The sequence below is a fragment of the Oncorhynchus clarkii genome, chromosome 6, assembly GCF_045791955.1.
Source record: "Oncorhynchus clarkii lewisi isolate Uvic-CL-2024 chromosome 6, UVic_Ocla_1.0, whole genome shotgun sequence".
Taxonomy (NCBI): domain Eukaryota; kingdom Metazoa; phylum Chordata; class Actinopteri; order Salmoniformes; family Salmonidae; genus Oncorhynchus; species Oncorhynchus clarkii.
The window spans coordinates 55,767,251-55,790,168 of record NC_092152.1 but is presented as its reverse complement, the minus strand read 5'-3'; the positions used below and the strand labels follow the sequence as shown (position 1 = coordinate 55,790,168).

At 41.1% G+C, this 22,918-nt stretch overlaps 1 protein-coding gene across 3 annotated transcripts in view; it reads left to right on the top strand.

Moving 5' to 3' along the window:
- Positions 1-13,252: 13,252 nt before the first annotated feature.
- LOC139411307 (protein kinase C and casein kinase II substrate protein 3-like) overlaps positions 13,253-22,918 on the top strand; it is a 28,630-nt gene continuing 18,964 nt past the window's right edge. The window contains exons 1-2 of one of the 3 annotated variants that reach the window (XM_071157465.1): positions 13,253-13,649; positions 19,120-19,220. The gene's annotated coding sequence lies outside the window, so the exon portion shown is untranslated. The remainder of the gene's footprint in view (positions 13,650-19,119; positions 19,221-22,918) is intronic. The other 2 variants (XM_071157466.1, XM_071157467.1) reach the window with 2 other exon arrangements.

Here is a 22,918-nt window from a genome sequence, read left to right as displayed (position 1 = left end):
CATTCCATAGCCTTTGTAGGATGAATAATAATTGATTGAATTCATAGAGTGCTTTTCCTATGTTTAGTTGTAACCACACGGGAGTCACAGATCATCTGACCAAAGCAGTAAAGAAGATCATTGAATTTCATGATTGTTTCTGAAAATGATTTGGTTTGGTGAGTGTACAGTATTCATTCACCTGTTTGTTTATGCTGGGAAAACATTTGGTCTAGATGGTCTTTGAATTGGGGATATGTGTCCCATCTGTAGCACCAATGGCGTTTGGAAAATCTGTGGGATGAATTAGGCTATCATGTTTATCATGTTGTCTAGGTTTATTCATTTGGGATTAGAAAATCATTGCTAGCAGTCAATTGAGCGCAGCCTACTGTACCTGCAATCCTGTAAAAGTCCTCCTTGACAGTTTGAAGGCCAGGGAATGCAACAAGTAGCCTATATTAAAACATCTATTCAATGCGAGGTAGGCTCTACACACAGTTGCCTTGCCAAATATACTGAACAAAAATATAAACGCAACAATTTCAAAGATTTTGAGTTACAGTTCATATAAGGAACTCAGTCAATTGAATAAATGCATTATGGCCTAATTTATGGATTTCACAAGACTGAGAATACAGATATGCATATGTTGGTCACAGATACCTTTAAAAAGGTAGAGAAGTGGATCAGAAAACCAGTCAGCATCTGGTGTGACCACCATTTATTTGCCTCATGCAGCAGGACACATCTCCCCTACACATAGAGATGATCAGGCTGTTGATTGTGGCCTGAGGAATGTTGTCCACTCCTCTTTAATGGCTGTGAGAAGTTGCTGGATATTGACGTGAACTGGAACACGCTGTCAACACCGATCCAGAGCATCCAAAACATGCTTAATGGTTGACATGTCTGGTGAGTATGCAGTATGCATATTTTTGTTCAGTGTAGTTCTGCATCACCCACATTGTACTGGAAATTTCCAGCGGCAAGAAATCACAAAGAAATACAGAGTTTGTATAGCAGTCAAAGTGAAACCGCAATGAGTTACACTTGATATATACAGTGCTTTCGGGAAGTATTCAGACCCCTTCACTTTTTACACATTTTGCTACGTTACAGCCTTATTCTAAATAAAATAAAAAATCTGCATCAATCTACACACAATACCCCATAAGGACACAGCAAATGTATATATATTTTTTAAACAAATGCCTTATTTACGTAGACATTCAGACCCTTTGCTATGAGACTCGAAATGGAGCTCAGGTGCATCCTGTTTACATTGATAATCCTTGATGTTTCTACATCTTGAGTAAAGTCCACCTGTGGTAAATTTAATTGATTGGACATCATTTGGAAAGGCACACACCTGTCTATATAAGGTCCCACAGTTTTTTAAAATTGTGTATAGTTTTTTTTATTGATATATATATATATATATATATATATATTAACCTTTTTAATTGAATTTAGAGATCATCTCTATTGTTCTATGTAAAATGTTTTATTTTATTTTAGTGAATATCCAAAACATACAATATATAATTGCAGTGAAGCCGCTCAACAACCACACCAGTCATCCAACAGACAACAATTCAGAGCGACACGCAGAAGCATCCAGGGTCAATGCCCTGCTCAAGGGCACGTCGACAGATCTCCCACAAGGCCAAATACCGGGACCCGAAACCTCCAAGATCCCCCCCACAGTTCCCCAACAGCTGCCCCTCAACCATCCGAGACCCCTCCCACAGCCTGCCCCCCGCCACACCAATAAATAAAAAATCGAATTTATTCCAGACCTCCCCAAAAAAACAAAAGGACATAAAGGACAACTAAAATCATAACGGCAAGGCCAACTGTATATGTTTGAGTGGATGTCTGGCACTATTTGTGTGTGTTTGAATGTGTGTATATGTACACACACCTGCACGGCATCAGCCTCGGGCAAACCGGCATTAGCTGCAAAACACCAGTCTCAACGCAAACAGTGAAGAGGCGACTCAGGGATGCTGGCCTTCTAGGCAGAGTTCCTCTGTCCAGTGTCTGTGTTCTTTTGCCCATCTTAATCTTTTATTTTTATTGGCCAGTCTGAGATGTGGCTTTTTCTTTGCAACTCTGCCTAGAAGGCCAGCATCCCGGAGTCGCCTCTTCACTGTTTGCGTTGAGACTGGTGCTTTGCGGGTACTATTTAATGAAGCTTCCAGTTGAGGACTTGTGAGGCGTCTCTTTCTCAAACTGGACACTCTAATGTACAAGACCTCTTGCTCAGTTGTGCACCGGAGCCTCACACTCCTCTTTCTATTCTGGTTACAGCCAGTTTGTGCTGTTCTGTGAAGGGAGTTGTACACAGCGTTGTACGAGATCTTCAGTTTCTTGGCAATTTCTCGCATGGAATAGCCTTAATTTCTCAGAACAAGAATAGACTGACGAGTTCTTCGTTACTAGCCATTTTGAGCCTGTAATCGAACCCACAAATGCTGATGCTCCAGATACTCAACTAGTCTATAGAAGGCCAGTTTTATTGCTTCTTTAATTAGCGCAACAGTTTTCAGCTGTGATAACATAATTGCAAAAGGGTTTTCTAATGATCAATTAGCCTTTTAAAATTATAAACTTGGATTAGCTAACACAACGTGCCATTGGAACACAGGAGTGATGGTTGCTGATAATAGGCCTCTCTACGCCTACAGTATGTAGATATTCCATAAAGAATCAGTTGTTTCCAGCTAAGATAGTTATTTAGAACATTAACAATGTCTACACTGTATTTCTGATCAATTTGATATTATTTTAATGGACAAAAAAATTGCTTTTCTTTCAAAAACAAGGACATTTCTAAGTGACCACAAACTTTTGAACAGTAGTGTATATCTTTCAACTATGCTGTGATGTTTAACATACAATTTCAATCTAAGTACTATTGCTAGGATACATTTTAGATCCATGTTATGGATTTTCAGCCATTCCTGAACATGAGACCAGAAACAGGCTACCTGAGGGAAATACCAAAATACATGGTCTATTGATTCTGTATCCTCACAACAAAATCTGCAGAGCTTCGATTATTTTATGCCCCAAATATTCAACATTTTGTTGGTGGCAAGAATTCTATATGATAAATACACCCTGTACCATGGAATCGGTACATCAAAAATCTCTTCACTGTATGGCACAGCTTTCAACATCCTGGTCCTCAAATGAAACTGGTATACTTTCATATTTATGCAATTTTTATTCCTCCGCCACTTTTTTAATACTTTATATTGGGCAGACAAACCAGTTCCCTACCTCCTCCCGCTGCCACCTGCCTCCATTTTTGGGGTAATATTGGATTGAGCAGACCTTCTCGTACCATTCCAATTGACAATATCATTTAAAAACAAAATACCCTTTTCAAACATCTGTTCCATAAATACAGGTATTTTATCAACCAGCACATTTGAGTTCAGCCATAATATTTGTTAATTCTTTCAGGGGAGTGAAATTGAAATTGTTGCCAGCTTTGCAATGCTTGTTTGAAAAAGAGATACTTTGAAAAAAGTATAATTTTCAATTAATTGAAAATGAGACATGGCAATCTGCAGCACAAAGGCAAAAAGGCAATTTTTAAGCAATGGATGAGCTTTTCTTAGTAATCTACTTGAGAACCATTTAGGGTTCGGTTCAAGTAAAACTTTTGATAAGTTGTTGCCTTTAGAGAGAGGTTTGGTGATTTTATATTTAATAATCTCAACCCACCCAATTCATATTCATGATATAGATTGGCACTCTTTATTTTGTCTGGTTTAAAATGAAATATAGAGCAAAATGTTTTTTTCTCATATGATTTGAAAAATTAATCATCAGGAGTAGGCAGCGCCATAAATGAATAAGTAAACTGAGATATGACTAAGGAGTTAATCAGGGCAACTTTTCCAGAAATAGACAGGTATTTACCTCTCCATGGTTGCAGGATCTTGTCTATTTTTACAAGTTTTCTATTGAAATTCATTGCGGAGAGCTTATTTATATATTTTGTGATATGAATACCAAGTATGTCTACTTCACCGTCAGCCCATTTTATAGGTAAACTGCAGGGTAGTTGTATTTTTTAAGGATCCAATACGTAATATTGTACACTTGTCATAATTAGGTTTTAGTACAGAGTCCAGAAAAGTTATCTAGATCTTCAATGAGACATTGCGGGGTTCTAGCTTGCGGACTTAATATAAAACTTGAGTCATCAGCATACATGGACACCTTTGTTTTTAAGCCTTGGATTTCTAATCCTCTAATGTTGTTATTGGATCTGATTTTAATAGCTAGCATTTCAATGGCCATAATGAATAGATATGGTGACAGCGGATACCCTTGTTTAACTCCTCTTGACAATTCAAAACTCTCTGAGGAGTAGCCGTTAATAAATATTTTACACCTGGGGTTGCTAAACATTACTTTTACTAATTTTATAAGAGAATCGCCGACATTCAAAATATCCATAAATAAAATCCAGTCTTACTTGATCAAATGCCTATTCAAAATCTGCTATAAATTCCAAGCCTGGCTTCTTAATGTTTTCATGATGTTCTATTATATCTAGTAGTTGTCATATATTATCTCCAATGTATTGTCCATGTAAAAAACCTGTCTGATCAGGATGAACAATACCTGATGAAACCCTTTTAATTCTGAGTGATATGCATTTTGCTAGTATTTTTGCATCACAACATTTAAGTGTAAGGGGCCTCCAGTTTTTTAACTGGATCTTTTATATTTGCCATCTGGGTCTTGTTTTAATAATAGTGAAATCAGACCTTCCTGCTGAGTGCCTGACAGACTACCATTTCTATAGTAGTTAAAGCAATCAAACAATGGTGCTTTTAGTATATCAAGAAATGCTTGATATACCTCTACCGGTATGCCATCAAGCCCTGGGGTTTTTCCAGACTGAAATTATTTAATAGCCTCAAAAATTCTTCCTCTGTAATTTGGCCTTCGCACTGATCTTTCTGTACATTTGTTAATTGACCCCCATGCTTCACAGTAGGTATGGCAACTAAGCATTCTTTGTCCTCCAAACACGACGAGTTGAGTTTTTACCAAAAAGTTATATTTTGGTTTCATCTGACCATATGACATTCTCCCAATCTTCTTCTGGATCATCCAAATGCTCTCTAGCAAACTTCAGACGGGCCTGGACATGTACTGGCTTAAGCAGGGGGACACGTCTGGCACTGCAGGATTTGAGTCCCTGGCGGCGTAGTGTGTTACTGATGGTAGGCTTTGTTACTTTGGTCCCAGCTCTCTGCAGGTCATTCACTAGGTCCCCCCGTGTGGTTCTGGGATTTTTGCTCACCGTTCTTGTGATCATTTTGACCCCACGGGGTGAGATCTTGCGTGGAGCCCCAGATCGAGGGAGATTATCAGTGGTCTTGCATGTCTTCCATTTCCTAATAATTGCTCCCACAGTTGATTTCTTCAAACCAAGCTGCTTACCTATTGCAGATTCAGTCTTCCCAGCCTGGTGCAGGTCTACAATTTTGTTTCTGGTGTCCTTTGACAGCTCTTTGGTCTTGGCCATAGTGGAGTTTGGAGTGTGACTGTTTGAGGTTGTGGACAGGTGTCTTTTATACTGATAACAAGTTCAAACAGGTGCCATTAATACAGGCAACGAGTGGAGGACAGAGGAGCCTCTTAAGGTCTGTGAGAGCCAGAAATCTTGCTTGTTTGAAGGTGACCAAATACTTATTTTCCACCATAATTTGCAAATAAATTCATTAAAAATCCTACAATGTGATTTTCTGGATTTCTTTTCTTCCATTTTGTCTGTCATAGTTGAAGTGTACATATTATGAAAATTACAGGCCTCATCTTTTTAAGTAGGAGAACTTGCACAATTTGTGGCTGACTAAATACTTTTTTGCCCCACTGTAGATTAATGAGCCAAATCTCTTTTTAGTCCACTTTCATATTCAAAAAGATCCACCTTTCTTGTGAATCATTCCTGACTATTTGCATAATCAGATCAACATTTTTGTTAGTTAATATCATCACACCTTTTGGGTTCCTTTGTCCATGACAGAAAATTATTTCACCACCCCATTCCTTTTTCCACGCAACTTCATCTAAGGATGTAGACTTAGTTTCCTGTAAGCAGTATATGTTATATTCCTTTTCTTTTAGCCATTTAAAGACTGATCTTCTTTTTTTATAATCTGCTAAACTGTTACAATTATAACTGGATATACTTATTTCGCCCCTTACCGTAACTAGATACTATTCTCCGTCTAAATTGACCATCATTAGTGCTTTTAAAGTTACTGCCATCAGAGGTATGACGGTCAAAATTAGAACATTCAAATGTCTGATATTTAGAATTCCAGAAATAGGTTCTAGCAATATTTGTTTTATTCCCTTGCCTGTGAGCCTATGCCGCAGATATTAGAAAATTGAGACAAGATATTATGTGTGTAGTAAATCTGAATAGGTTGATGTGTATGATATTGGATGTGATTTAGTGAGTGTGTGTACGATGTATGTATAAGAGTCAGCAGGTAGCCTAGTGGTTTGAGCGTTGGGCCAATAACCGAAAGGTTGCAAGATCGAATCCCCGACCTGACAAAGTAAAAATCTGTTGTTCTGCCCCACTGTTCCTAGGCCGTCATTGTAAATAAGAATTTGTAATTAATTGATTTACCAAGTTAAATAAAATAGTAAGACTATAATGTGTTGTCCAAATAAATAATAACCCCGCCAATTTGCATGGTTGAGTGTCTATACAGTGCCTTGCGAAGGTATTCGGCCCCCTTGAACTTTGCGACCTTTTGCCACATTTCAGGCTTCAAACATAAAGATATAAAACTGTATTTTTTTGTGAAGAATCTACAACAAGTGGGACACAATCATGAAGTGGAACGACATTTATTGGATATTTCAAACTTTTTTAACAAATCAAAAACTGAAAAATTGGGTGTGCAAAATTATTCAGCCCCTTTACTTTCAGTGCAGCAAACTCTCTCCAGAAGTTCAGTGAGGATCTCTGAATGATCCCATGTTGACCTAAATGACTAATGATGATAAATACAATCCACCTGTGTGTAATCAAGTCTCTGTATAAATGCACCTGCACTGTGATAGTCTCAGAGGTCTGTCAAAAGCGCAGAGAGCATCATGAAGAACAAGGAACACACCAGGCAGGTCCGAGATACTGTTGTGAAGAAGTTTAAAGCCGGATTTGGATACAAAAAGATTTCCCAAGCTTTAAACATCCCAAGGAGCACTGTGCAAGCGATAATATTGAAATGGAAGGAGTATCAGACCACTGCAAATCTACCAAGACCTGGCCGTCCCTCTAAACTTTCAGCTCATACAAGGAGAAGACTGATCAGAGATGCAGCCAAGAGGCCCATGATCACTCTGGATGAACTGCAGAGATCTACAGCTGAGGTGGGAGACTCTGTCCATAGGACAACAATCAGTCGTATATTGCACAAATCTGGCCTTTATGGAAGAGTGGCAAGAAGAAAGCCATTTCTTAAAGATATCCATAAAAAGTGTCATTTAAAGTTTGCCACAAGCCACCTGGGAGACACACCAAACATGTGGAAGAAGGTGCTCTGGTCAGATGAAACCAAAATTGAACTTTTTGGCAACAATGCAAAACGTTATGTTTGGCGTAAAAGCAACACAGCTCATCACCCTGAACACACCATCCCCACTGTCAAACATGGTGGTGGCAGCATCATGGTTTGGGCCTGCTTTTCTTCAGCAGGGACAGGGAAGATGGTTAAAATTGATGGGAAGATGGATGGAGCCAAATACAGGACCATTCTGGAAGAAAACCTGATGGAGTCTGCAAAAGACCTGAGACTGGGATGGAGATTTGTCTTCCAACAAGACAATGATCCAAAACATAAAGCAAAATCTACAATGGAATGGTTCAAAAATAAACATATCCAGGTGTTAGAATGGCCAAGTCAAAGTCCAGACCTGAATCCAATCGAGAATCTGTGGAAAGAACTGAAAACTGCTGTTCACAAATGCTCTCCATCCAACCTCACTGAGCTCGAGCTGTTTTGCAAGGAGGAATGGGAAAAAAATTCAGTCTCTCGATGTGCAAAACTGATAGAGACATACCCCAAGCGACTTACAGCTGTAATCGCAGCAAAAGGTGGCGCTACAAAGTATTAACTTAAGGGGGCTGAATCAGAGCAAAAACATAGACATGAGGACGAAGGAATTGTCCGTAGAACTCAAGAGACCTCAGGGTACCAAACGATTTTTGCAGCATTGAAGGTCCCCAAGAACACAGTGGCCTCCATCATTCTTAAATAGAAGTTTGGAACCACCAAGAATCTTCCTAGAGCTGGCCGCCCGGGCCAAACTGAGCAATCGGGTGAGAAGGGCCTTGGTCAGGGAGGTGACCAAGAACCAGATGGTCACACTGACAGAGCTCCAGAGTTCCTCTGTGGAAATGGGAGAACCTTCCAGAAGGGCAACCATCTCTGCAGCACTAATCAGGTCTTTATGGTAGAGTGGCCAGACGGAAGCCACTCCTCAGTAAAAGGCACATGACAGCCCGCTTGGAGTTTGCCTAAAGGCACCTAAAGCACTCTCAGACCATGAGAAACAAGATTCTCTGGTCTGATGAAACCAAGATTTAACTCTTTGGCCTGAATACCAAGCGTCGCGTCTGGAGGAAACCTGACACCATCCCTACGGTGAAGCATGGTGGGGGCAGCATCATGCTGTAGGGATGTTTTTCAGCAACAGGGACTGGGAGACTAGTCAGGATTGATAGAAAGATGAACAGGGCAAAGTACAAAGAGATCCTTTATTTAAAAACTTGCTCCAGAGCACTCAGGACCTTAGACTGGGACGAAGGTTCACCTTCTAACAGGACAACAACCCTAAGCACACAGCCAAGACAACGAAGGAGTGGCTTCGGGACAAGTCGCTGAATGTCCTCGAGTGGTCCAGCCAGAGCCCGGACTTGAACCTGATCGAACATCTCTGGAGAGACCTGAAAATAGCTGTGCAGTGACGCTCCCCATCCAACCTGACAGAGCTTGAGAGGAACTGCAGAGAAGAATGGAGAAATTCCCCAAAAACAGGTTTGCCAAGCTTGTATTGCCATACTCAAGAATATTCGAGGCTGTAATCGCTGCCAAAGGTGCTTCAACAAAGTACTGAGTAAAGGGTCTGAATACTTATGTAAATGTGATATTTCCGTTTTTTATTCTGTATAAATTTGCAAAAAATTATAAAGAAACAGTTTTTGCTTTGTCATTATGGGGTATTATGTTTAGATTGATGGGGGGGGGGGGGGACTAACAATTTAATCAATTTTAAAATAAGGCTATAATGGAGGGAAAAAAATGGAAAAAGTGAAGGCGTCTGAAAATTTCAGAATGTACTTTATGGGTTGAGTAAATTTACCAGATATGTGTTATTGTGCTCATTCAACCATTCAGTAACCACTTGTGGAATTGGGCATTGTCATTCTGGAAGAGACCACTCCGATCAGGATATAAATTATTCACTATAGGTTGAACGTGATCACTCAGAATGGCTGTGTATTTATTGGCGCTAACCTTGTCCGCTAAGGGGTTGAGTGGACCTAAACCATGCCAGGAAAATGCACCCCACAGGTCACACCATAGGAGTTGCCAGAACCCTCATTTACTCAAGTGTTTCCTTTATTTTGGCAGTTACGTGTACATGTAGGCCTACACAAGATGCATAATGCAAAATCTGTTCAGAAGCATTATACTCAGGATCACACAATCATGTAATGTTATCATGGATAAAGATTTACTTTGGACAGATTACCAACTTAATTTAACATACCTACAATAAAACATGTTTTCATGTGGTTGCTTAAAAAAATACAATATTTAACTTTAAACAGAATGGTTTCTGGATATTGTATGAAGAAGACAATGCGTACAATTATTTAATGTTTTTGACAACAGTGGTCAGCATATCAACTCTGAAAATATAGTATTTTCAGAAATATCATATCAATGACATTGGCTGCTTTGTGGTGAATGGTAGGGTGAGCAATCTGACCATGGGAAACCACTTGTAGTCAGTTTTTGGCCTCCCCTGTGATTTAGGGAATGTGCTCTCGTGTGGCTTGAGCTTTGAGCTTGCGTGGAAGCCAATAGGTCAGCTCACTCAAAATATTATCCCACAATTTTGTCCTAGAATAGACAGATCACCCCCCTCTTGTCACTCATACTAGAAACTATTATCTGTTATCTAGTTTACAGCCATTGTATTGTAGTTACATGGATCTGGAAAGTTCTTTAAGGCCCTTCAAAATCTATATTCTCAAAGTACTATCTTTGAAGATAGTCCTAGTTGTGGAGATAACATTAACATATGATCTATGCAATGTATAGTTTCAGTATTTGACCTGATGGTATAGAGCGCTGTAAGTGTAAGTGGTTGCCTTTTAAATGGTCGTTAAAAGGAATGAACCACAATGGGTGGTGTCTTTTCTATATATATATATATATATATATATATATATATATATATATATATATATATATATATATATATATACATACACACACATACACACACACACACACTGCTCAAAAAAATAAAGGGAACACTAAAATAACACATCCTAGATCTGAAATAATGAAATGTTCCTATTAAATACTTTTTTCTTTACATAGTTGAATGTGCTGACAACAAAATCACAGAAAAAGTATCAATGGAAATCAAATTTATCAACCCATGGAGGTCTGGATTTGGAGTCACACTCAAAAGTAAAGTGAAAAACCACACTACAGGCTGATCCAACTTTGATGTAATGTCCTTAAAACAAGTCAAAATGAGGCTCAGTAGTGTGTGTGGCCTCCACGTGCCTGTATGACCTCCCTACAACGCCTGGGCATGCTCCTGATGAGGTGGCGGATGGTCTCCTGAGGGATCTCCTCCCAGACCTGGACTAAAGCATCCGCCAACTCCTGGACAGTCTGTGGTGCAACGTGGCGTTGGTGGATGGAGCGAGACATGATGTCCCAGATGTGCTCAATTGGATTCAGGTCTGGGGAACGAGCGGGCCAGTCCATAGCATCAATGCCTTCCTCTTGCAGGAACTGCTGACACACTCCAGCCACATGAGGTCTAGCATTGTCTTGCAGTAGGAGGAACCCAGGGCCAACCGCACCAGCATATGGTCTCACAAGGGGTCTGAGGATCTCATCTCGGTACTTAATGGCAGTCAGGCTACCTCTGGCGAGCACATGGAGGGCTGTGCGGCCCCCCAAAGAAATGCCACCCCACACCATGACTGACCCACCGCCAAACCGGTCATGCTGGAGGATGTTGCAGGCAGCAGAACGTTCTCCACGGCGTCTCCAGACTGTCACGTCTTTCACATGTGCTCAGTGTGAACCTGCTTTCATCTGTGAAGAGCACAGGGCGCCAGTGGCGAATTTGCCAATCTTGGTGTTCTCTGGCAAATGAAAAACGTCCTGCACGGTGTTGGGCTGTAAGCACAACCCCCACCTGTGGACGTCGGGCCCTCATACCACCCTCATGGAGTCTGTTTCTGACCGTTTGAGCAGACACATGCACATTTGTGGCCTGCTGGAGGTCATTTTGCAGGGCTCTGGCAGTGCTCCTCCTGTTCCTCCTTGCACAAAAGCGGGGGTAGCGGTCCTGCTGCTGGGTTGTTGCCCTCCTACGGCCTCCTCCACGTCTCCTGATGTACTGGCCTGTCTCCTGGTAGCGCCTCCATGCTCTGGACACTACGCTGACAGACACAGCAAACCTTCTTGCCACAGCTCGCATTGATGTGCCATCCTGGATGAGCTGCACTACCTGAGCCACTTGTGTGGGTTGTAGACTCCGTCTCATGCTACCACTAGAGTGAAAGCACCGCCAGCATTCAAAAGTGACCAAAACATCAGCCAGGAAGCATAGGACCTGAGAAGTGGTCTGTGGTCCCCACCTGCAGAACCACTCCTTTATTGGGGGTGTCTTGCTAATTGCATATAATTTCCACCTGTCGTCTATTCCATTTGCACAATAGCATGTGACATTTATTGTCAATCAGTGTTGCTTCCTAAGTGGACAGTTTGATTTCACAGAAATGTAATTGACTTGGAGTTACATTGTTGTTTGTGTTCCCTTTATTGTTTTGAGCAGTGTATATATATATATATATATATATATATATATATATATATATATATATATATATTAGTACCTGTCAGAAGTTGACACACCTACTCATTCACATTTGTGCTAAATCATTTGAGAGAAATAAGCATTTTGGGCATATGGAACATTTTTGGGATCTTTTATTTCAGCTCATTAAACATGGGACCACCACTTTACATGTTGAGTTTTATATTTTTGTTCAGTGTATATAAAAAACCTTAACAGTCCAGCTTTCTTCTCGTAGAACAACCACTGTTGTTGTTTCCTCTTTTTCTTCATTACCTTACAGTTGCTCGGGGACCTTGAAGACCCACCAACCATGTGTCTCTCATATAACTTCTCAGATCCATCTGATAGAAGTTATTATTTCTGAGAAGTTATATGAGAGACACATGGTTGATTGTGCCTTTTAATGTCCCTCAGCATCTGTAGGCTATAGTAGGTCAACTGGTGAGCAGATCTGTCAGATTGAGAGCTGTGGGAGTGGTGTTTCCAGAACAGTCTCTGTGCTCTAACATTATTTATCACTACAGCCAAAGATACCATCATGTAATACCTTAATGACTCCTCAAAGTTCCTCAGGGTGAATTAAACTTTGTCAGAAGAGAGGAACATACAACAGCGCTCTTCAGCAGATTTCCAAGAGTGAGTTCAAATAATAGTTATATTGTATGTAGCCTACAGTTTAGTTCAATATCATCTATTTGTTTTTCCTTACTCATTGATCACATCCAACGTCAAATCATCTCACACTATTAGCCGTGGTTTGTTGAAGATGATTGTATTGAAAAAAGTATTGTCATTTGGCTACAGTAGGCTACTTTCACCAGGAACCAGACGAACTATTAATATTATGTGATTTACCTGATGACCTAGAGATGGTGCTGTTCACAAGTATTTGAATAAGGCAGTGGACCAAGCAACAAGTGTTTGGCATAATTCAAATAAATCTATTAATTCCACAGACAATTATGTTATGTCACGTAGAGTTGTAGCCCATGTGTTGAGTGATAATTCATGAAAAAGGTTTGATTCACATGGCCTGATCATAATTATCACTGTGAACTAGAGACTCGCCTCTAGTCAGTAAAGGGTTAACGCCTGTAATTGGATGAATGGATATTGTGGTTCGCCACAACATCTGATTACACAGCGTTGGAGACCTCTCCAGAACAACCGGGAGGATTGCCTTTGTACCTTCCTGCCCGTTAGATAGCACACGTTTTTTGGGCTTTTGTTGCACTGTTTCTGACTAAAGTACATTTAACCAATTTACCGCCGATGATATTAGGCCTACCTCGTGAATTTGAAGGGGCAGGAAATATAATAATTATATCTTCGTTGCAATGGCAGAGTGGTATCTACGATGGCCTTCGCTGTTTTCGGGAAAGTTCTTAAGCGAAATTGTTGATGCACTTGGTTTGGTCAAGGGATTGCTTTGGGAGTTTTCGCTCCGGCGTTGGTAAACTCGTCGAGGGACGAGGGATTTGAAGCTGCAACAGGTAGGTCGCAAACTGGATAGAAACTTAAGTAGACACGATATGGTTACAATTTTGTAACAATTCGACTTGTGTTTGCGTCTGTTCTGTTGTTGCGGTGAGCAGGAGTTACATTGTGTCGATAATGACCTAGATATCAGCCAGGGTAGGCTTAACCAGTCTACGACTGCATGAATGTAAGATCAAACGTGCATGGTGATTTATGTTGAGTGACTATCTCCTGGCATATTATTAAATTGTGTTTGGATTCACATGTGATTTTAAATACCCTTTGCAATGTGTATTTAAGGCGGTGGAACAATACATTTATCCTTGGGCTACTGTAGGCTATACACCTCTTCAATGGATATCATCTATTAGGCTACTGCTATTCGACAGCAAGCTATTTGGCGAACATTCAAGGTTCGTGTAAGACTGTAAAGTGAATTTGAGATTAAATAACGTTGTGTAGGCCAACAGAGCAATTGCTTTGTCTGTCAATCTCTTTCAATAGCTTAACAATATGGCTATTAGTTGTGTTGTGAGCAGAACTGCCAATACACAGGATAGATTGGGCAACCTCCAATTGAAGATACATTGCTCTGTTGTAATATGAGAACAACCCCACCCTTTTTAAAAGCATGTGTAATTTCATAGAAATATAGATTTTCAGAACCATTAAGCATGATCACTGATATGCCTGATCCTAGCATACTTAGACTAAGCAAGAAATTGGTACACAATATCTTGCTTAGTCTGATACTTTAGCTGGTTATTGTTCAACAAAACCTGCTTTCTTTATGCAACAGAATTGGATCTTTTTCTAGTCTCATTTATTGCAGTGTAGCCTATATGCTTCTCCTGGGGGACACAGCCATTCTCTAAGGACTGGTTTTGGAAACAATGGCCTGGACATGGTACACTATGTTAATGTGTGACACATCACCTTGAGACAATGCCATTAAGGCACACTGCATTAGACTCTGTGTGTCTATAATGTAGCCTCTGGTGGTCTCACACTTGCTGCCAAGCTTTCTCGTTGCTTAAATAACCCTTCCTGCTGTTATACTATCTTGAGCCTGGAGTGCAGGATTTTCTCAATGCCAGCTCTATGAGATCTGTGGTTTAGAAATGGGCGATTCAGTCCGTCTGCAAGTAGCTAAAACAGTCGGCCTTTCCTTAGGCTTGTTGTGTGTAGGCCAGTACTAACTGCACTCTGTACGTTGACATTGCTTTAAACTTCTTCCTCCATTAGTTTCAAGGATTGTAAGAGGGAATCATCTGAAGTACAGAGATATTCAACACCAGTCCTTGAGGGCCTCAGGACTGCTGTTTCTTTTCTTTTTTTCATTGTTGTTGAAGACCACCTGTATTGATTATTGACACCTCCAGAGATTTTAGCACAGAGCAGACTACACTGTTTTTATTCCTTTGTTCTATGTAGTTATTGGACATATGTTTGTTCCACAACCTGTCTTTGTTTCTCATTACCAACACTGGGATTTGAGGTTCACTTGGCCCTCTAGGGTAGGGTACATGGAGCTGTGCTGTGGCCAAACAGTGTATCCTTTTACTGGGGTAGGTGCTCCATGGAAGATTTGCAGAAATGCAAACCATTGGGCTTGAATTCTGGATGTTTGACTTTAGACTTGAGGTGGCGTTTTTAGTTATATTATTGCGTATGCAACTGCAATCGACCAGCCACTAAATATTATTTAATCTTTTAAACAATGAATCAATTATGTAAACATTCCTGTGTTGGTTGGTGACAGTGGAGAACACTTTGCACCACTGTCCTATCCACAGGGTTTTCCAAAATCCGCCCCCCCTGGTGCATGTTTTGCCCTAGCACTACACAGCCGATTTAAAATAATCAAAGCTTGATGATGAGTTGGTTATTTGAATCAACTGTATAGTGCTAGGGCAACAAAACAAAGAAACTTACCCCCCAGGACTGAACCCTGATATCCAGATCCATTAGCCTGCCTTTTGTCAGCATTGGACTGCTTATGTAATTAAGCCAGGTCTCTCATTGAAATCATCCATGACTTCAGTCGTCAGTGTCAATGACTGACTCAAGCCATGTGCTTCAGTGACGTGTCCTCTGGATCGGTCAATTCAAAGGGATGGGCTAGTTCAACCAATGTACTAATTTACCCCATGACGGGCTACCTAGGTCAACCGAAGGGTCAGACACTCAACATGCGGGTTTGGTTTAGTGTTAGCATCCTTGAGTGCAAAACAATTTTAGTGGTTGGATCCCTGTTTGCGTGCCCCAAACATGTCTATCAACTCAAAGTAACTTGTTATCAATGTATAGATACATGGAATGCTTTAATTTAGGTGGAGGAAATGCAGTTTGTTGACATGGAGGATGTCTCAGTTCTGGGAAGCGGCCATATGCTTCAGCTAGTGAGAGAAGCATGATTAATGTTAGCCTTATGTAGTGAAGGAACGTCTAAAATGCCATGGGGGCTGTCACCTGCCTTCAGTTTCTTTGGTCGTGTCTACACTTGATACTTAAATGCGACTTCTGCTATCAGAGTACGAAGATCGCTTTGGCTGGATTTTTGTGTAGATCTGGTTGACCACTTCAGAAGGTGGTCAGGGATGCATTGTGTGCGGATTTCTCCTGTGTCTGGGCGGAATCCGGCTACCAAAAATTGCATTCAGTGGGTGACGTCATCAGCACTCCTCCCACAAGTCTCCAGAAAACTTGTTTTGAGACCGAGAGTCACCTTTTCTTTACCACTTTGGCAGAAATACGTTCCTTGTGTGTGAGGAATGTGTTTGCTGGCCTCATGCTAGCCAGCTAGTTAATATTTAGATTTTTTTTTGTGTGTAGCTAGTTATGCAATCCCTTTATTGTTGCTTGCTGGCTAGATACAGATTTTATCTGGCTAGGTAGCTACAGTAGTTACTACTGCCATCAGGTATTTTTTTAAATTCTAACCCCTGGTTGAAATTGAGTGTTTGGTGTATTCGTTTGATTTCCAACTGCAAAAGACAAGATTGTTAACTAGAATGTACATTTAAAAAAACAAAATGAAGGCCTGGACTAAATTATTCAAAGTCCATTTGGTTGAAAGCAAGTGATTCTCATTTGTATAATTTCTCACCTCGGGTAAGTTGCAGGTGCGTACAGGGTAAAAATAGCCGTTCATCCAGTTTTGAAAAGAGAACCGAACATTCTGCTACATTTAATATATTTGACCGTGACTGGAAGTAACCTTGTCTCAGCCCCCCAACCCAGGGTTGGTAACAAAATATTGGGGCTGAAGTTCCAAACGGATTTCTTCTCTTTGATTCCTAGCAGGTTATTTTAGATGTGATCCTGACCTTCCGTAGTTGGAGGGTCTCTTTTAGAGGTCGACCGATTAATCGGAAAGGCCGATTTTAATTAGGGACGATTTCATGTTTTCATAACATTCTGCATTTTTGGACGCTCATTGCACTCCACGAGGAGACTGCGTGGCAGGCTTGACTACCTGTTATGCGAGTGCAACAAGGAGCCAAGGTAAGGTGCTAGCTAGAATTAAACTTATCTTATAAAAACAATCAATCTTAACATAATCACTAGTTAACTACACATGGTTGTTATTACTAGTTTATCTAGCTTGTCCTGCATTGCATATAATCGATGCAGTGCCTGTTAATTTATCATTGAATTATAGCCTACTTTGCCAAACTGGTGATTAAACACTGTCGTTGCACCAATGTGTACCTAACCATAAACATCAACGCCTTTCTTAAAATCAATACTCAAGTATATATTTTTAAACCTGCATATTTAGTTAATATTGCCTGCTAACATGAATTTATTTTACCTGGGGGATTTGTCACTTCTCTTGCGTTCTGTGCAGCAGAGTTGGGGTATATGCAGCAGTTTGGGCTGCCTGGCTCGTTGCAAACTGTGTGAAGACTATTTCTTCCTAACAAAGACAGCCTACTTCGTCAAACGGGGAATGATTTAACAAAAGCGCATTTGCGAAAAAAGCATAATCGTTGCACGAATGTACCTAACCTAATGTACCAACCAATGCCTTTCTTAAAATCAATACACAGAAGTATATGTTTTTAAACCTGCATATTTAGTGAAAAGAAATTCATGTTAGCAGGCAATATTAAACTAGTTTAACTTCTCTTGCATTTGCACGCAGTGTCAGGGTATATGCAACAGTTTTGGCCACCTGGCTCGTTGCAAACTAATTGGCCAGAATTTTACATGATTATGACATAACATTGAAGGTTGTGAAATGTAACAAGAATATTTAGACTTTTGGATGCCACCCGTGAGATAAAATACGGAACGGTTCCGTATTTCACTTAAAGAATAAACGTTTTGTTTTCGAGATGATAGTTTCCGGATTCGACCATATTATTGACCAAAGGCTCGTATTTCTCTGTGTTATCATTTTATAACTAAGTCTATGATTTGATAGAGCAGTCTGACTGAGCGATGGTAGGCACCAGCAGGCTCGTAAGCATTCATTCAAACAGCACTTTAGTGTGTTTGCCAGCAGTTCTTCACAATGATCCAAGTATTGCGCAGTTTATGACTTCAAGCCTATCAACTCCCGAGATTAGGCTGGTGTAACCAATGTGAAATGGCTAGCTAGTTAGCGGGGTGCGCGCTTATAGCGCTTCAATTGGTGATGTAACTCGCTCTGAGCGTTCTAGTAGTTGTTCCCCTTGCTCTGCATGGGTAATGCTGCTTCGAGGGTGGCTGTTGTCGATGTGTTCCTGGTTCGAGCCCAGGAAGGAGCGAGGAGAGGGACGGAAGCTATACTGTTACACTGGCAATACTAAAGTGCCTATAAGAACATCCAATAGTCAAAGGTATATGAAATACAAATGGTATAGAGAGAGATTGTCCTATAATAACGACGACCTAAAACTTCTTACCTGGGAATATTGAAGACTCATGTTAAAAGGAACCACCAGCTTTTATGTGTTCATGTCCTGAGCAAGGAACTTAAACGTTAGCTTTTTTACATGGCACATACTGCACTTTTACTTTCTTCTCAAACACTTTGTTTTTGTATTATTTAAACCAAATTCAACATGCTTCATTTTCTTTTGAGGCTGAATTGATTTGATTGATGTATTATATTACGTTAAAATACGTGTTCATTCAGTATTGTTGTAATTGTCATTATTACAAATACATTTTTAAGAAATCATCCGATTTAATCAGTATTGGCTTTTTTTTGGTCCTCCAATAATCGGTATCGGCGTTGAAAAATCACAATCGGTCAACCTGTATTCTCTTCCAAGACCACCACACTGCATAGTTTTCCAGCACACCCATGACTGGTTTTCCAATGCTTCTGTGTGGCATTTCACTCTCTAATTCAGAATCTGCCACCTTTTGGAGCCAGGACTTATTATAACCATCTGACTGCCAGCCTCAGTCATGCTCTGATCGTGAGTGGTTCTCCTCCACTGCTCATGCTGTGTTCCTCTATACTTGATTTCTCCCTGTTATCCTCAGTTCTCCCACTCTGCCCCTCTCTTCCAGTGCCACAGAAAGCCAAGTTCCTCAACAGGGACCTCATCTTTGACCTCATCCCATCTCAATTAATTTAATCTTGGGTAAGTCCTCTTCGGGTTCCACTCCTATGCAATTTGTGGATAATGCATGTTTATATTTTATTTTTTTCCTCTGTGCTGTATTTGTCTGACTGAATATTATTGTGAAGTCTGTCTGACCTTTTGGGGATGGGCTGTTTCCCCATTGCTATGAGGTTTATGTCATCTCCCTCAGTTAATCTTCACCTCTACCATGATTCACACAAGAATGCCTGGCCTCTTAATCCAATAATTAGAATGTGTGAAGTTTTTCACCTAAAAAGTGTTACTCAGTCACTATCTATAGCAATCAATGAGTAATATTCTGAGTTCTTATATGCCATACATTTTAAGGCTTCAATAGTATTCAGCACAAGTATTTCCTTTGCTGTGTTAATGTCCTATTGCTGTAGCAACAATTGTTTGCTTTGGTTTGTGAAACACTGGGATTATCACCTTGTGTTCTTCAGTGCAGGAATGATCTATATTTAGGAGTTGTGCATTCGGAAAGTATTCAGACACCTTGACTTTTCCACATTTTGTTACGTTACAGCCTTATTCTAAAATGTATTAAATAACACATTTCCCTCATCAATACCCCATAATGACAAAGTGAAAGTTTTTTAGAAATTCTATTTAAAATGACAAACTGAATTACCTTATTTACATAAGTATTCGAGAAGATGGCACCGAAGAACATGGCTGATGTTTTACATTCTCCCAACCAATTGTGCGATTTATTTTTTTGTGTAACTTATTTTTTAACTTATTGTGTACATAATGTTGCTACTACAGTCTCTTATGACTGAAAATAACCTCTGGACATCAGAAAAGAGATTACCCACTGCGGAATGGAAGAAACTTTTTCCTTTAACGAGTCTGACTAGAAGGATATCTGTCTTTCACTGGAACAGGCCCAGATCCACGCCTTTTGCGTGAAGAAAAGATGTCGGAAAAGGGGACGCAGATCGGGGCTCCTTCTGAGAAGCCGGAGGCGAGCAAGTAAACTCCCAATGCCTTCCATTCTTCTTGCTTGGTGACATATTAAGATTATATGACCAATGGGCCATTAAAGTGTAACATTTTATGGTTCACCGAGACGTGGCTGAACGAAGAAATTGACAATATAGAGCTGGCGGGATTTTCCATGCATCGGCAGAACAGAGACGCTACCTCTGGTAAGACGAGGGGTGGGAGTGTCTTTTTGTCAATAACAGCTGGAGCGATGTCTAATATTAATGAAGTTGAGGTAGCTTACCATGAGGTATTCTGTCGACCACACTATCTGCCAAGAGTTTTCATCAGTATTATTCATGGCTGTCTATTTACCACCATAAAGCGACGCTGGCACTAAGACTGCTCTCAGCCAACTCTATAAGGCCATGAGCAAAGAAGAAAATGCTCACCCAGAAACGGCGCTCTTAGTGGCTGAGGACTTTAATGCAGGAAAACTTAAATCAGTTTTACCACATTTTTACCAACATGTCACATGTGCAACCAGGGGGGGGAAAACATTCTTAGTCCATCTTTACTCCACACACAGATGCATACAAAGCTCTCCCCTGCCCTCCATCTGGAAAATCTCACCACAATTCTATCCTCCTGATTCCTGCTTACAAGCAAAAACTATAGCCGGAAATACCGGTGACTCGCTCAATACAGAAGTGGTCAGATGACGTGGATGCTACACTACAGTACTTTTTTGCTAGCACAGACTGGAATATGTTCCGGGACACATCCAATGGCATTGAGGAATACACCACCTCAGTCATCGACTTAATCAATAAGTGCATCAATGACGTCGTCCCCACAGTGACTGTACGTACATATCCCAACCAGAAGCCATGGATTACAGGCAACATCCGCATCGCGCTAAATGCTTGTGTTGCCACTTTCAAGGATGGGAGACAAATCCGGACGCTTATAAGAAATCCTGCTATGCCCTCAGACGAACCATCAAACAAGCAAAGCGTCAATACAGGATTAAGATTGTATCTATTAAGGGCTATGAAGGGAAACCCAGACGCGAGCTGCCCAGTGACGCAAGCCTACCAGACGAGCTAAATGCCTCTTATGCTCGCATTGAGGCAAGCAACACTGAAGCATGCACGAGACCACCAGCTGTCCTGGATGACTGTGTGATAACGCTCTCGGTACCCGATGTGTACAAAACCTTTTAAACAGGTCAACATTCACAAAGCCGCGGGGCCAGATAGATTACCAGGACGTGTACTCAAAGCATGCGCTGACCAACTGGCAAGTGACTCCACTGACATTTTCAACCTCTCCCTGACCCAGTCTGTAATACCTACATGTTTTAAGCAGACCACCATAGTCCCTGTGCCCACTCACGCGGTAGCCGTGAAGTGCTTTGAAAGGCTGCGCATGGCTCACATCAGCAGCTTTCTTCCGGACACCATAGACACTCTCCAATTCGCATACCGCCCCAACAGATCCAAAGATGATGCAATCTCAATCGCACTCCACACCATCCTTTCTCACCTGGACAAAAGGAACACCAATGTGAGAGTGCTGTTTATCGGCTACAGCTCAGCATTCAACACTAGTGCCCTTAAAGCTCATCACCAAGCTAAGGACTTTGGGACTAAACATCTCCCTCTGCAACTGGATCCTGGACATCCTGACGGGCCGCCCCTAGGTAGTAAGGGTAGGTAACAACATATCTGCAAAGCTGATCCTCAACACTGGTGCCCCTCAGGGGTGTGCACTTAGTCTCTTCCTGTATTCCCTGTTCACCCACGACTGTGTGGCCAAACACGACAACAACACCATCAAGTTTGCTGACAACACAACAGTGGTAGGCCTGATCACTGACCACAATGAAACCGCTTATAGGGAAGAGTTCAGAGAACTGTCAGTGTGGTGCTAGGACAACAACCTCTCCCTCAATGTGAGCAAGACAAAGGAGCTGATCGTGGACTACAGGAAAAGGCGGGCCGAACAGGCCCCCATTAACATCAACAGGGCTGTAGTGGAGCGGGTGAAGAGCTTCAAGTTCCTTGGTGTCAACATCACCAACAAACTAACATGGTCCAAGCACACCAAGACAGTCGTGAAGAGGGCATGACAAAACCTATTCCCCCTCAAGAGACTGAAAAGATTTGACATGGGTCCTCAGATCCTCAAAAGGTTCTACAGCTGCACCATTGAGAGCATCCTGACTGGTTTCATCACTGCCTGGTATGGCAACTGCTTGGCATCTGACCGTAAGGCGCTACAGAGGGTAGTGCGAACGCCCCAGTATATCACTGGGGCCAAGCTTCCTGCCATCTGGGACCTATAGAATTGGTGGTGTCAGATGAAAGCCCATAAATTTGTCAGACTCCAGTCACCCTGTTTTCTCTGCTACCACACAGCAAAGCGGTACCGGAGCACAAGTCTAGGACCAAAAGGCTCCTCAACAGCTTCTACCCCCAAGCCATTAGACTGCTGAACAATTCATAAAAATCGCCACCGGACAATATACATTGATCCCCCCCATAGCTGCACATGCTGCTCGTATAATGACTACAAGTTTCCATTGTGGTTTATGAGCTCTTGGCTTCTCCTTTTAATCTAAACCAATTTTGGAGGGAACAGGAGCCAATGTTCAGTTTCTTACTCTGTCAGCATGGATAACATCCTGAGGAGAGACGTATAACTTAAAATCTCCAGGTAGTGTTTCTAGGTTTTGTCATTTTATTAATCTAGCTGGAATGTTT